The sequence below is a fragment of the Phyllobates terribilis genome, unplaced genomic scaffold, assembly GCF_046119375.1.
Source record: "Phyllobates terribilis strain yellow unplaced genomic scaffold, ASM4611937v1 Scaffold_10__3_contigs__length_209671492, whole genome shotgun sequence".
NCBI lineage: Eukaryota > Metazoa > Chordata > Amphibia > Anura > Dendrobatidae > Phyllobates > Phyllobates terribilis.
Genome location: NW_027362770.1, coordinates 39,819,971 through 39,835,208, shown reverse-complemented (window position 1 = coordinate 39,835,208; position 15,238 = coordinate 39,819,971).

Sequence of the window (15,238 nt, the reverse complement as noted above, 5' to 3'; positions counted from 1 at the left end):
TCTATTCATGTGCAGTGGGAATCTCCCCTCTCTCTATTCATGTGCAGTGGGAATCTACCCTCTCTCTGTTCATGTGCAGTGGGAATCTCATCTCCGTCTATTCATTTGCAGTGGGAATCTCATCTCCCTCTATTCATGTGTAGTGGGAATCTTATCTCCGTCTATTCATTTGCAGTGGGAATCTCATCTCCCTCTATTCATGTGCAGTGGGAATCTAATCTGCCTCTATTCATGTGCAGTGGGAATCTCCACTCCCTCTATTCATCTGCAGTGGGAATCTCCCCTCTCTTTGTTCATTTGCAGTGGGAATCTCCCCTCTCTCTATTCATGTGCAGTGGGAATCTCATCTCCCTCTATTTATGTGCAGTGGGAATCTCATCTCCCTCTATTCATGTGCAGTGGGATCTCCACTCCCTCTATTCATGTGCAGTGAGAATCTCATCTCCCCCTATTCATATGCAGTGGGAATCTCATCTTCCTCTATTCATGTGCAGTGGGAATCTCCCCTCTCTCTATTCATGTGCAGTGGAAATCTCCACTCCCTCTATTCATGTGCAGTGGAAATCTCCACTCCCTCTATTCACGTGCAGTGGGAATCTCCCCTCTCTCTATTCATGTGCAGTGAAAACCTCCCCTCTCTCTATTCATGTGCAGTGGGAATCTCATCTCCCTCAATTCATGTGCAGTGGAAATCTCCACTCCCTCTATTCATGTGCAGTGGTAATCTCCCCTCTCTCTATTCATGTGCAGTGGAAATCTCATCTCCCTCTATTCATGTGCACTGGGAATCTCCACTCCCTATGTTCATGTGCAGCGGGAATCTCCACTCCCTCTATTCATGTGCAGTGGGAATCTCCCCTCTCTCTATCCATGTGCAGTGGAAATCTCATCTCCCTCTATTCATGTGCACTGGGAATCTCCACTCCCTATATTCATGTGCAGTGGGAATCTCCCCTCTCTCTGTTCATGTGCAGTGGGAATCTCATCTCTGTCTATTCATTTGCAGTGGGAATCTCATCTCCCTCTATTCATGTGTAGTGGGAATCTTATCTCCGTCTATTCATTTGCAGTGGGAATCTCATCTCCCTCTATTCATGTGCAGTGGGAATCTAATCTGCCTCTATTCATGTGCAGTGGGAATCTCCACTCCCTCTATTCATGTGCAGTGGGAATCTCCCCTCTCTCTGTTCATGTGCAGTGGGAATCTCATCTCCGTCTATTCATTTGCAGTGGGAATCTCATCTTCGTCTATTCATGTGGAGTGGGAATCTCATCTCCCTCTATTCATGTGTAGTGGGAATCTTATCTCCGTCTATTCATTTGCAGTGAGAATCTCATCTCCCTCTATTCATGTGCAGTGGGAATCTAATCTGCCTCTATTCATGTGCAGTGGGAATCTCCACTCCCTCTATTCATGTGCAGTGGGAATCTCCCCTCTCTCTGTTCATTTGCAGTGGGAATCTCCCCTCTCTCTATTCATGTGCAGTGGGAATCTCATCTCCCTCTATTTATGTGCAGTGGGAATCTCATCTCCCTCTATTCATGTGCAGTGGGATCTCCACTCCCTCTATTCATGTGCAGTGAGAATCTCATCTCCCCCTATTCATATGCAGTGAGAATCTCATCTTCCTCTATTCATGTGCAGTGGGAATCTCCCCTCTCTCTATTCATGTGCAGTGGAAATCTCCACTCCCTCTATTCATGTGCAGTGGAAATCTCCACTCCCTCTATTCACGTGCAGTGGGAATCTCTCCTCTCTCTATTCATGTGCAGTGAAAACCTCCCCTCTCTCTATTCATGTGCAGTGGGAATCTCATCTCCCTCAATTCATGTGCAGTTGAAATCTCCACTCCCTCTATTCATGTGCAGTGGGAATCTCCCCTCTCTCTATTCATGTGCAGTGGAAATCTCATCTCCCTCTATTCATGTGCACTGGGAATCTCCACTCCCTATATTCATGTGCAGCGGGAATCTCCACTCCCTCTATTCATGTGCAGTGGGAATATCATCTCCCTCTATTCATGTGCAGTGGGAATCTCCCCTCTCTCTATTCATGTGCAGTGGGAATCTCATCTCCCTCTATTCATGTGCAGTGGGAATCTCATCTACCTCTACTCATGTGCAGCGGGAATCTCCCCTCTTTCTATTCATGTGCAGTGGAAATCTCATCTCCCTCTATTCATGTGCAGTGGAAATCTCATCTCCCTCTATTCATGTGCAGTGGAAATCTCATCTCCCTCTATTCATGTGCAGGGGGAATCTCCACTTCCTCTATTCATGTGTAGTGGGAAGCTCCATCCCCTCTATTTATGTGCAGTGGGAATCTCCACTCCCTCTATTCATGTGCAGTGGGATCTCCACTCCCTCTATTCATGTGCAGTGGAAATCTCATCTCCCTCTATTCATGTGCATTGGGAATCTCCACTCCCTCTATTCATGTGCAGTGGGAATCTCCCCTCTCTCTATTCTTGTGCAGTGAAAACCTCCCCTCTCTCTATTCATGTGCAGTGGGAATCTCATCTCCCTCAATTCATGTGCAGTGGAAATCTCCACTCCCTCTATTCATGTGCAGAGGGAATATCATCTCTCTCTATTCATGTGGAGTGGGAATCTCATCTCCCTCTATTCATGTGCAGTGGGAATCTAATCTGCCTCTATTCATGTGCAATGGGAATCTCCACTCCCTCTATTCATGTGCAGTGGGAATCTCCCCTCTCTCTGTTCATTTGCAGTGGGAATCTCCCCTCTCTTTATTCATATGCAGTGGGAATCTCATCTCCCTCTGTTTATGTGCAGTGGGAATCTCATCTCCCTCTATTCATGTGCAGTGGGAATCTCCACTCCCTTTATTCATGTGCAGTGAGAATCTCATCTCCCCCTATTCATGTGCAGTGGGAATCTCATCTTCCTCTATTCATGTGCAGTGGGAATCTCCCCTCTCTCTATTCATGTGCAGTGGAAATCTCCACTCCCTCTATTCATGTGCAGTGGAAATCTCCACTCCCTCTATTCTTGTGCAGTGGTTATCTCCCCTCTCTCTATTCATGTGCAGTGAAAACCTCCCCTCTCTCTATTCATGTGCAGTGGGAATCTCATCTCCCTCTATTCATGTGCAGTGGGAATCTCCCCTCTCTCTATTCATGTGCAGTGGAAATCTCATCTCCCTCTATTCATGTGCACTGGGAATCTCCACTCCCTATATTCATGTGCAGCGGGAATCTCGACTCCCTCTATTCATGTGCAGTGGGAATTTCATCTCCCTCTATTCATGTGCAGTGGGAATCTCCCCTCTCACTATTCATGTGCAGTGGGAATCTCCACTCCCTCTATTCATGTGAAGTGGAAATCTCCACTCCCTTTATTTGTGTGCAGTGGGAATCTCCCGTCTCTCTATTCATGTGCAGTGGGAATCTCCACTCCCTCTATTCATGTGCAGTGGGAATCTCATCTACCTCTATTCATGTGCAGTGGGAATCTCCCCTCTCTCTATTCATGTGCAGTGGAAATCTCATCTCCCTCTATTCATGTGCAGTGGAAATCTCATCTCCCTCTATTCATGTGCAGTGGAAATCTCATCTCCCTCTATTCATGTGCAGTGGGAATCTCCACTTCCTTAATTCATGTGCAGTGGGAAGCTCCATCCCCTCTATTTATGTGCAGTGGGAATCTCCACTCCCTCTATTCATGTGCAGTGGTATCACCACTCCCTCTATTCATGTGCAGTGGAAATCTTATCTCCCTCAATTCATGTGCAGTGGAAATCTCCACTCCCTCTATTCATGTGCAGTGGGAATCTCCCCTCTCTCTATTCATGTGCAGTGGAAATCTCATCTCCCTCTATTCATGTGCAGTGGGAATCTCCACTCCCTATATTCATGTGCAGTGGGAATCTCCACTCCCTCTATTCATGTGCAGTGGGAATATCATCTCCCTCTATTCATGTGCAGTGGGAATCTCCCCTCTCTCTGTTCATGTGCAGTGGGAATCTCATCTCCCTCTATTCATGTGGAGTGGGAATCTCATCTCCCTCTATTCATGTGCAGTGGGAATCTAATCTGCCTCTATTCATGTGCAGTGGGAATCTCCACTCCCTCTATTCATGTGCAGTGGGAATCTCCCCTCTCTCTGTTCATTTGCAGTGGGAATCTCCCCTCTCTCTGTTCATTTGCAGTGGGAATCGAATCTCCCTCTATTTATGTGCAGTGGGAATCTTATCTCCCTCTATTCATGTGCAGTGGGAATCTCCACTCCCTCTATTCATGTGCAGTGGGAATCTCATCTTCCTCTATTCATGTGCAGTTGGAATATCCCCTCTCTCTATTCATGTGCAGTGGGAATCTCCCCTCTCTCTATTCATATGCAGTGGGAATCTCTTCTCCCACTATTCATGTGCAGTGGGAATCTCATCTACCTCTATTCATGTGCAGTGGGAATCTCCACTCCCTCTATTCATGTGCAGTGGGAATATCATCACCCTCTATTCATTTGCAGTGGAAATCTCCCCTTTCTCTATTCATGTGCAGTGGGCATCTCCACTCCCTCTATTCATGTGAAGTGGAAATCTCCACTCCCTTTAGTCATGTGCAGTGGTAATCTCCACTCCCTCTATTCATGTGCAGTGGGATCTCCACTCCCTCTATTCATGTGCAGTGGAAATCTCATCTCAGTCTATTCATGTGCAGTGGGAATCTCCACTCCCTCTATTCATGTGCAGTGGGAATCTCCCCTCTCTCTATTCATGTGCAGTGAAAACCTCCCCTCTCTCTATTCATGTGCAGTGGGAATCTCATCTCCCTCAATTCATGTGCAGTGGAAATCTCCACTCCCTCTATTCATGTGCAGTGGGAATCTCCACTCCCTCTATTCATGTGCAGTGGGAATCTTCACTCCCTCTTTTCATGTGCAGTGGGAATCTCCACTCCCTCTATTCATGTGCAGTGGGGATCTCCACTCCCTCTATTCATGTGCAGTGGGAATCTCATCTACCTCTGTTCATGTGCAGTGGGAATCTCCCCTCTCTCTATTCATGTGCAGTGGAAATCTCATCTCCCTCTATTCATGTGCAGTGGAAATCTCATCTCCCTCTATTCATGTGCAGTGGAAATCTCATCTCCCTCTATTCATGTGCAGTGGGAATCTCCACTACCTCTATTATTGTGCAGTAGGAAGCTCCATCCCCTCTATTTATGTGCAGTGGGAATCTCCCCTCCCTCAATTCATGTGCAGTGGGAGTCTCCACTCCCTCTGTTCATGTGCAGTGGAAATTTCCACTCCCTCTGTTCATGTGCAGTGGGAATCTCCACTCCCTCTATTCATGTGCAGTGGGAATCTCCCCTCTCTCTAATCATGTGCAGTGGGAATTTCCACTCCCTCTATTCATGTGCAGTGGGAATATCCACTCCCTCTATTCTTGTGCAGTGGGAATCTCCACTCCCTCTATTCATGTGCAGTGGGAATCTCCACTCTCTCTATTCAAGTGGAGTGGGAATCTCCACTCCCTCTATTCATGTGCAGTGGGAATCTCCCCTCTCTCTATTCATGTGCAGTGGGAATCTCCCCTCTCTCTGTTCATGTGCAGTGGGAATCTCATCTCCGTCTTTTCATTTGCAGTGGGAATCTCATCTCCCTCTATTCATGTGTAGTGGGAATCTTATCTCCGTCTATTCATTTGCAGTGGGAATCTCATCTCCCTCTATTCATGTGCAGTGGGAATCTAATCTGCCTCTATTCATGTGCAGTGGGAATCTCCACTCCCTCTATTCATGTGCAGTGGGAATCTCCCCTCTCTCTGTTCATTTGCAGTAGGAATCTCCCCTCTGTCTATTCATGTGCAGTGGGAATCTCATCTCCCTCTATTTATGTGCAGTGGGAATCTCATCTCCCTCTATTCATGTGCAGTGGGATCTCCACTCCCTCTATTTATGTGCAGTGAGAATCTCATCTCCCCCTATTCATATGCAGTGGGAATCTCATCTTCCTCTATTCATGTGCAGTGGGAATCTCCCCTCTCTCTATTCATGTGCAGTGGAAATCTCCACTCCCTCTATTCATGTGCAGTGGAAATCTCCACTCCCTCTATTCACGTGCAGTGGGAATCTCTCCTCTCTCTATTCATGTGCAGTGAAAACCTCCCCTCTCTCTATTCATGTGCAGTGGGAATCTCATCTCCCTCAATTCATGTGCAGTGGAAATCTCCACTCCCTCTATTCATGTGCAGTGGGAATCTCCCCTCTCTCTATTCATGTGCAGTGGAAATCTCATCTCCCTCTATTCATGTGCACTGGGAATCTCCACTCCCTATATTCATGTGCAGCGGGAATCTCCCCTCTCTCTATTCATGTGCAGTGGGAATCTCATCTCCCTCTATTCATGTGCAGTGGGAATCTCATCTACCTCTATTCATGTGCAGCGGGAATCTCCCCTCTCTCTATTCATGTGCAGTGGAAATCTCATCTCCCTCTATTCATGTGCAGTGGAAATCTCATCTCCCTCTATTCATGTGCAGTGGAAATCTCATCTCCCTCTATTCATGTGCAGGGGGAATCTCCACTTCCTCTATTCATGTGTAGTGGGAAGCTCCATCCCCTCTATTTATGTGCAGTGGGAATCTCCACTCCCTCTATTCATGTGCAGTGGGATCTCCACTCCCTCTATTCATGTGCAGTGGAAATCTCATCTCCCTCTATTCATGTGCATTGGGAATCTCCACTCCCTCTATTCATGTGCAGTGGGAATCTCCCCTCTCTCTATTCATGTGCAGTGAAAACCTCCCCTCTCTCTATTCATGTGCAGTGGGAATCTCATCTCCCTCAATTCATGTGCAGTGGAAATCTCCACTCCCTCTATTCAAGTGCAGAGGGAATATCATCTCCCTCTATTCATGTGGAGTGGGAATCTCATCTCCCTCTATTCATGTGCAGTGGGAATCTAATCTGCCTCTATTCATGTGCAATGGGAATCTCCACTCCCTCTATTCATGTGCAGTGGGAATCTCCCCTCTCTCTGTTCATTTGCAGTGGGAATCTCCCCTCTCTTTATTCATATGCAGTGGGAATCTCATCTCCCTCTGTTTATGTGCAGTGGGAATCTCATCTCCCTCTATTCATGTGCAGTGGGAATCTCCACTCCCTTTATTCATGTGCAGTGAGAATCTCATCTCCCCCTATTCATGTGCAGTGGGAATCTCATCTTCCTCTATTCATGTGCAGTGGGAATCTCCCCTCTCTCTATTCATGTGCAGTGGAAATCTCCACTCCCTCTATTCATGTGCAGTGGAAATCTCCACTCCCTCTATTCATGTGCAGTGGTTATCTCCCCTCTCTCTATTCATGTGCAGTGAAAACCTCCCCTCTCTCTATTCATGTGCAGTGGGAATCTCATCTCCCTCTATTCATGTGCAGTGGGAATCTCCCCTCTCTCTATTCATGTGCAGTGGAAATCTCATCTCCCTCTATTCATGTGCACTGGGAATCTCCACTCCCTATATTCATGTGCAGCGGGAATCTCGACTCCCTCTATTCATGTGCAGTGGGAATTTCATCTCCCTCTATTCATGTGCAGTGGGAATCTCCCCTCTCACTATTCATGTGCAGTGGGAATCTCCACTCCCTCTATTCATGTGAAGTGGAAATCTCCACTCCCTTTATTTGTGTGCAGTGGGAATCTCCCGTCTCTCTATTCATGTGCAGTGGGAATCTCCACTCCCTCTATTCATGTGCAGTGGGAATCTCATCTACCTCTATTCATGTGCAGTGGGAATCTCCCCTCTCTCTATTCATGTGCAGTGGAAATCTCATCTCCCTCTATTCATGTGCAGTGGAAATCTCATCTCCCTCTATTCATGTGCAGTGGAAATCTCATCTCCCTCTATTCATGTGCAGTGGGAATCTCCACTTCCTTAATTCATGTGCAGTGGGAAGCTCCATCCCCTCTATTTATGTGCAGTGGAAATCTCCACTCCCTCTATTCATGTGCAGTGGGATCACCACTCCCTCTATTCATGTGCAGTGGAAATCTTATCTCCCTCAATTCATGTGCAGTGGAAATCTCCACTCCCTCTATTCATGTGCAGTGGGAATCTCCCCTCTCTCTATTCATGTGCAGTGGAAATCTCATCTCCCTCTATTCATGTGCAGTGGGAATCTCCACTCCCTATATTCATGTGCAGTGGGAATCTCCACTCCCTCTATTCATGTGCAGTGGGAATATCATCTCCCTCTATTCATGTGCAGTGGGAATCTCCCCTCTCTCTGTTCATGTGCAGTGGGAATCTCATCTCCCTCTATTCATGTGTAGTGGGAATCTCATCTCCCTCTATTCATGTGCAGTGGGAATCTAATCTGCCTCTATTCATGTGCAGTGGGAATCTCCACTCCCTCTATTCATGTGCAGTGGGAATCTCCCCTCTCTCTGTTCATTTGCAGTGGGAATCTCCCCTCTCTCTGTTCATTTGCAGTGGGAATCGAATCTCCCTCTATTTATGTGCAGTGGGAATCTTATCTCCCTCTATTCATGTGCAGTGGGAATCTCCACTCCCTCTATTCATGTGCAGTGGGAATCTCATCTCCCTCTATTCATGTGCAGTAGGAATATCCCCTCTCTCTATTCATGTGCAGTGGGAATCTCCCCTCTCTCTATTCATATGCAGTGGGAATCTCTTCTCCCACTATTCATGTGCAGTGGGAATCTCATCTACCTCTATTCATGTGCAGTGGGAATCTCCACTCCCTCTATTCATGTGCAGTGGGAATATCATCACCCTCTATTCATTTGCAGTGGGAATCTCCCCTTTCTCCATTCATGTGCAGTGGGCATCTCCACTCCCTCTATTCATGTGAAGTGGAAATCTCCACTCCCTTTAGTCATGTGCAGTGGTAATCTCCACTCCCTCTATTCATGTGCAGTGGGATCTCCACTCCCTCTATTCATGTGCAGTGGAAATCTCATCTCAGTCTATTCATGTGCAGTGGGAATCTCCACTCCCTCTATTCATGTGCAGTGGGAATCTCCCCTCTCTCTATTCATGTGCAGTGAAAACCTCCCCTCTCTCTATTCATGTGCAGTGGGAATCTCATCTCCCTCAATTCATGTGCAGTGGAAATCTCCACTCCCTCTATTCATGTGCAGTGGGAATCTCCACTCCCTCTATTCATGTGCAGTGGGAATCTTCACTCCCTCTTTTCATGTGCAGTGGGAATCTCCACTCCCTCTATTCATGTGCAGTGGGGATCTCCACTCCCTCTATTCATGTGCAGTGGGAATCTCATCTACCTCTGTTCATGTGCAGTGGGAATCTCCCCTCTCTCTATTCATGTGCAGTGGAAATCTCATCTCCCTCTATTCATGTGCAGTGGAAATCTCATCTCCCTCTATTCATGTGCAGTGGAAATCTCATCTCCCTCTATTCATGTGCAGTGGGAATCTCCACTACCTCTATTATTGTGCAGTAGGAAGCTCCATCCCCTCTATTTATGTGCAGTGGGAATCTCCCCTCCCTCAATTCATGTGCAGTGGGAGTCTCCACTCCCTCTGTTCATGTGCAGTGGGAATTTCCACTCCCTCTGTTCATGTGCAGTGGGAATCTCCACTCCCTCTATTCATGTGCAGTGGGAATCTCCCCTCTCTCTAATCATGTGCAGTGGGAATTTCCACTCCCTCTATTCATGTGCAGTGGGAATATCCACTCCCTCTATTCTTGTGCAGTGGGAATCTCCACTCCCTCTATTCATGTGCAGTGGGAATCTCCACTCTCTCTATTCAAGTGGAGTGGGCATCTCCACTCCCTCTATTCATGTGCAGTGGGAATCTCCCCTCTCTCTATTCATGTGCAGTGGGAATCTCCCCTCTCTCTGTTCATGTGCAGTGGGAATCTCATCTCCGTCTATTCATTTGCAGTGGGAATCTCATCTCCCTCTATTCATGTGTAGTGGGAATCTTATCTCCGTCTATTCATTTGCAGTGGGAATCTCATCTCCCTCTATTCATGTGCAGTGGGAATCTAATCTGCCTCTATTCATGTGCAGTGGGAATCTCCACTCCCTCTATTCATGTGCAGTGGGAATCTCCCCTCTCTCTGTTCATTTGCAGTGGGAATCTCCCCTCTCTCTATTCATGTGCAGTGGGAATCTCATCTCCCTCTATTTATGTGCAGTGGGAATCTCATCTCCCTCTATTCATGTGCAGTGGGATCTCCACTCCCTCTATTCATGTGCAGTGAGAATCTCATCTCCCCCTATTCATATGCAGTGGGAATCTCATCTTCCTCTATTCATGTGCAGTGGAAATCTCCCCTCTCTCTATTCATGTGCAGTGGAAATCTCCACTCCCTCTATTCATGTGCAGTGGAAATATCCACTCCCTCTATTCACGTGCAGTGGGAATCTCCCCTCTCTCTATTCATGTGCAGTGAAAACCTCCCCTCTCTCTATTCATGTGCAGTGGGAATCTCATCTCCCTCAATTCATGTGCAGTGGAAATCTCCACTCCCTCTATTCATGTGCAGTGGGAATCTCCCCTCTCTGTATTCATGTGCAGTGGAAATCTCATCTCCCTCTATTCATGTGCACTGGGAATCTCCACTCCCTATATTCATGTGCAGCGGGAATCTCCACTCCCTCTATTCATGTGCAGTGGGAATCTCCCCTCTCTCTATTCATGTGCAGTGAAAACCTCCCCTCTCTCTATTCATGTGCAGTGGAAATCTCCACTCCCTCTATTCATGTGCAGTGGAAATCTTCACTCCCTCTATTCATGTGCAGTGGGAATCTCCCCTCTCTCTATTCATGTGCAGTGGAAATCTCATCTCCCTCTATTCATGTGCAGGGGGAATCTCCACTTCCTCTATTCATGTGTAGTGGGAAGCTCCATCCCCTCTATTTATGTGCAGTGGGAATCTCCACTCCCTCTATTCATGTGCAGTGGGATCTCCACTCCCTCTATTCATGTGCAGTGGAAATCTCATCTCCCTCTATTCATGTGCATTGGGAATCTCCACTCCCTCTATTCATGTGCAGTGGGAATCTCCCCTCTCTCTATTCATGTGCAGTGAAAACCTCCCCTCTCTCTATTCATGTGCAGTGGGAATCTCATCTCCCTCAATTCATGTGCAGTGGAAATCTCCACTCCCTCTATTCATGTGCAGAGGGAATATCATCTCCCTCTATTCATGTGCAGTGGGAATCTCCCCTCTCTCTGTTCATGTGCAGTGGGAATCTCATCTCCCTCTATTCATGTGCAGTGGGAATCTCATCTCCCTCTATTCATGTGCAGTGGGAATCTAATCTGCCTCTATTCATGTGCAATGGGAATCTCCACTCCCTCTATTCATGTGCAGTGGGAATCTCCCCTCTCTCTGTTCATTTGCAGTGGGAATCTCCCCTCTCTTTATTCATATGCAGTGGGAATCTCATCTCCCTCTGTTTATGTGCAGTGGGAATCTCATCTCCCTCTATTCATGTGCAGTAGGAATATCCCCTCTCTCTATTCATGTGCAGTGGGAATCTCCCCTCTCTCTATTCATATGCAGTGGGAATCTCTTCTCCCACTATTCATGTGCAGTGGGAATCTCATCTACCTCTATTTATGTGCAGTGGGATCTCCACTCCCTCTATTCATGTGCAGTGAGAATCTCATCTCCCCCTATTCATGTGCAGTGGGAATCTGCGCTTTCTCTATTCATGTGCAGTGGAAATCTCCACTCCCTCTATTCATGTGCAGTGGTTATCTCCCCTCTCTCTATTCATGTGCAGTGAAAACCTCCCCTCTCTCTATTCATGTGCAGTGGGAATCTCCCCTCTCTCTATTCATGTGCAGTGGGAATCTCCCCTCTCTCTATTCATGTGCAGTGGAAATCTCATCTCCCTCTATTCATGTGCACTGGGAATCTCCACTCCCTATATTCATGTGCAGCGGGAATCTCCACTCCCTCTATTCATGTGCAGTGGGAATATCATCTCCCTCTATTCATGTGCAGTGGGAATCTCCCCTCTCTCTATTCATGTGCAGTGGGAATCTCCAATCCCTCTATTCATGAGAAGTGGAAATCTCCACTCCCTTTATTCGTGTGCAGTGGGAATCTCCCGTCTCTCTATTCATGTGCAGTGGGAATCTCCACTCCCTCTATTCATGTGCAGTGGGAATCTCATCTACCTCTATTCATGTGCAGTGGGAATCTCCCCTCTCTCTATTCATGTGCAGTGGAAATCTCATCTCCCTCTATTCATGTGCAGTGGAAATCTCATCTCCCTCTATTCATGTGCAGTGGAAATATCATCTCCCTCTATTCATGTGCAGTGGGAATCTCCACTTCCTCTATTCATGTGCAGTGGGAAGCTCCATCCCCTCTATTTATGTGCAGTGGGAATCTCCACTCCCTCTATTTATGTGCAGTGGGATCACCACTCCCTCTATTCATGTGCAGTGGAAATCTTATCTCCCTCTATTCATGTGCAGTGGGAATCTCCACTCCCTCTATTCATGTGCAGTGGGAATCTCCCCTCTCTCTATTCATGTGCAGTGAAAACCTCCCCTCTCTCTATTCATGTGCAGTGGGAGTCTCATCTCCCTCAATTCATGTGCAGTGGAAATCTCCACTCCCTCTATTCATGTGCAGAGGGAATATCATCTCCCTCTATTCATGTGCAGTGGGAATCTCCCCTCTCTCTGTTCATGTGCAGTGGGAATCTCATCTCCCTCTATTCATGTGGAGTGGGAATCTCATCTCCCTCTATTCATGTGCAGTGGGAATCTAATCTGCCTCTATTCATGTGCAGTGGGAATCTCCACTCCCTCTATTCATGTGCAGTGGGAATCTCCCCTCTCTCTGTTCATTTGCAGTGGGAATCTCCCCTCTCTCTATTCATATGCAGTGGGAATCTCATCTCCCTCTGTTTATGTGCAGTGGGAATCTCATCTCCCTCTATTCATGTGCAGTGGGAATCTCCACTCCCTTTATTCATGTACAGTGGGAATCTCATCTCCCTCTATTCATGTGCAGTGGAAATCTCATCTCCCTCTATTCATGTGCAGGGGGAATCTCCACTTCCTCTATTCATGTGTAGTGGGAAGCTCCATCCCCTCTATTTATGTGCAGTGGGAATCTCCACTCCCTCTATTCATGTGCAGTGGGATCTCCACTCCCTCTATTCATGTGCAGTGGAAATCTCATCTCCCTCTATTCATGTGCATTGGGAATCTCCATTCCCTCTATTCATGTGCAGTGGGAATCTCCCCTCTCTCTATTCATGTGCAGTGAAAACCTCCCCTCTCTCTATTCATGTTCAGTGGGAATCTCATCTCCCTCAATTCATGTGCAGTGGAAATCTCCACTCCCTCTATTCATGTGCAGAGGGAATATCATCTCCCTCTATTCATGTGCAGTGGGAATCTCCCCTCTCTCTGTTCATGTGCAGTGGGAATCTCATCTCCCTCTATTCATGTGTAGTGGGAATCTTATCTCCGTCTATTCATTTGCAGTGGGAATCTCATCTCCCTCTATTCATGTGCAGTGGGAATCTAATCTGCCTCTATTCATGTGCAGTGGGAATCTCCACTCCCTCTATTCATGTGCAGTGGGAATCTCCCCTCTCTCTGTTCATTTGCAGTGGGAATCTCCCCTCTCTCTATTCATGTGCAGTGGGAATCTCATCTCCCTCTATTTATGTGCAGTGGGAATCTCATCTCCCTCTATTCATGTGCAGTGGGATCTCCACTCCCTCTATTCATGTGCAGTGAGAATCTCATCTCCCCCTATTCATATGCAGTGGGAATCTCATCTTCCTCTATTCATGTGCAGTGGAAATCTCCCCTCTCTCTATTCATGTGCAGTGGAATCTCCACTCCCTCTATTCATGTGCAGTGGAAATATCCACTCCCTCTATTCACGTGCAGTGGGAATCTCCCCTCTCTCTATTCATGTGCAGTGAAAACCTCCCCTCTCTCTATTCATGTGCAGTGGGAATCTCATCTCCCTCAATTCATGTGCAGTGGAAATCTCCACTCCCTCTATTCATGTGCAGTGGGAATCTCCCCTCTCTGTATTCATGTGCAGTGGAAATCTCATCTCCCTCTATTCATGTGCACTGGGAATCTCCACTCCCTATATTCATGTGCAGCGGGAATCTCCACTCCCTCTATTCATGTGCAGTGGGAATCTCCCCTCTCTCTATTCATGTGCAGTGAAAACCTCCCCTCTCTCTATTCATGTGCAGTGGAAATCTCCACTCCCTCTATTCATGTGCAGTGGAAATCTTCACTCCCTCTATTCATGTGCAGTGGGAATCTCCCCTCTCTCTATTCATGTGCAGTGGAAATCTCATCTCCCTCTATTCATGTGCAGGGGGAATCTCCACTTCCTCTATTCATGTGTAGTGGGAAGCTCCATCCCCTCTATTTATGTGCAGTGGGAATCTCCACTCCCTCTATTCATGTGCAGTGGGATCTCCACTCCCTCTATTCATGTGCAGTGGAAATCTCATCTCCCTCTATTCATGTGCATTGGGAATCTCCACTCCCTCTATTCATGTGCAGTGGGAATCTCCCCTCTCTCTATTCATGTGCAGTGAAAACCTCCCCTCTCTCTATTCATGTGCAGTGGGAATCTCATCTCCCTCAATTCATGTGCAGTGGAAATCTCCACTCCCTCTATTCATGTGCAGAGGGAATATCATCTCCCTCTATTCATGTGCAGTGGGAATCTCCCCTCTCTCTGTTCATGTGCAGTGGGAATCTCATCTCCCTCTATTCATGTGCAGTGGGAATCTCATCTCCCTCTATTCATGTGCAGTGGGAATCTAATCTGCCTCTATTCATGTGCAATGGGAATCTCCACTCCCTCTATTCATGTGCAGTGGGAATCTCCCCTCTCTCTGTTCATTTGCAGTGGGAATCTCCCCTCTCTTTATTCATATGCAGTGGGAATCTCATCTCCCTCTGTTTATGTGCAGTGGGAATCTCATCTCCCTCTATTCATGTGCAGTGGGAATCTCCACTCCCTTTATTCATGTGCAGTGGGAATCTCATCTCCCTCTATTCATGTGCAGTAGGAATATCCCCTCTCTCTATTCATGTGCAGTGGGAATCTCCCCTCTCTCTATTCATATGCAGTGGGAATCTCTTCTCCCACTATTCATGTGCAGTGGGAATCTCATCTACCTCTATTTATGTGCAGTGGGATCTCCACTCCCTCTATTCATGTGCAGTGAGAATCTCATCTCCCCTTATTCATGTGCAGTGGGAATCT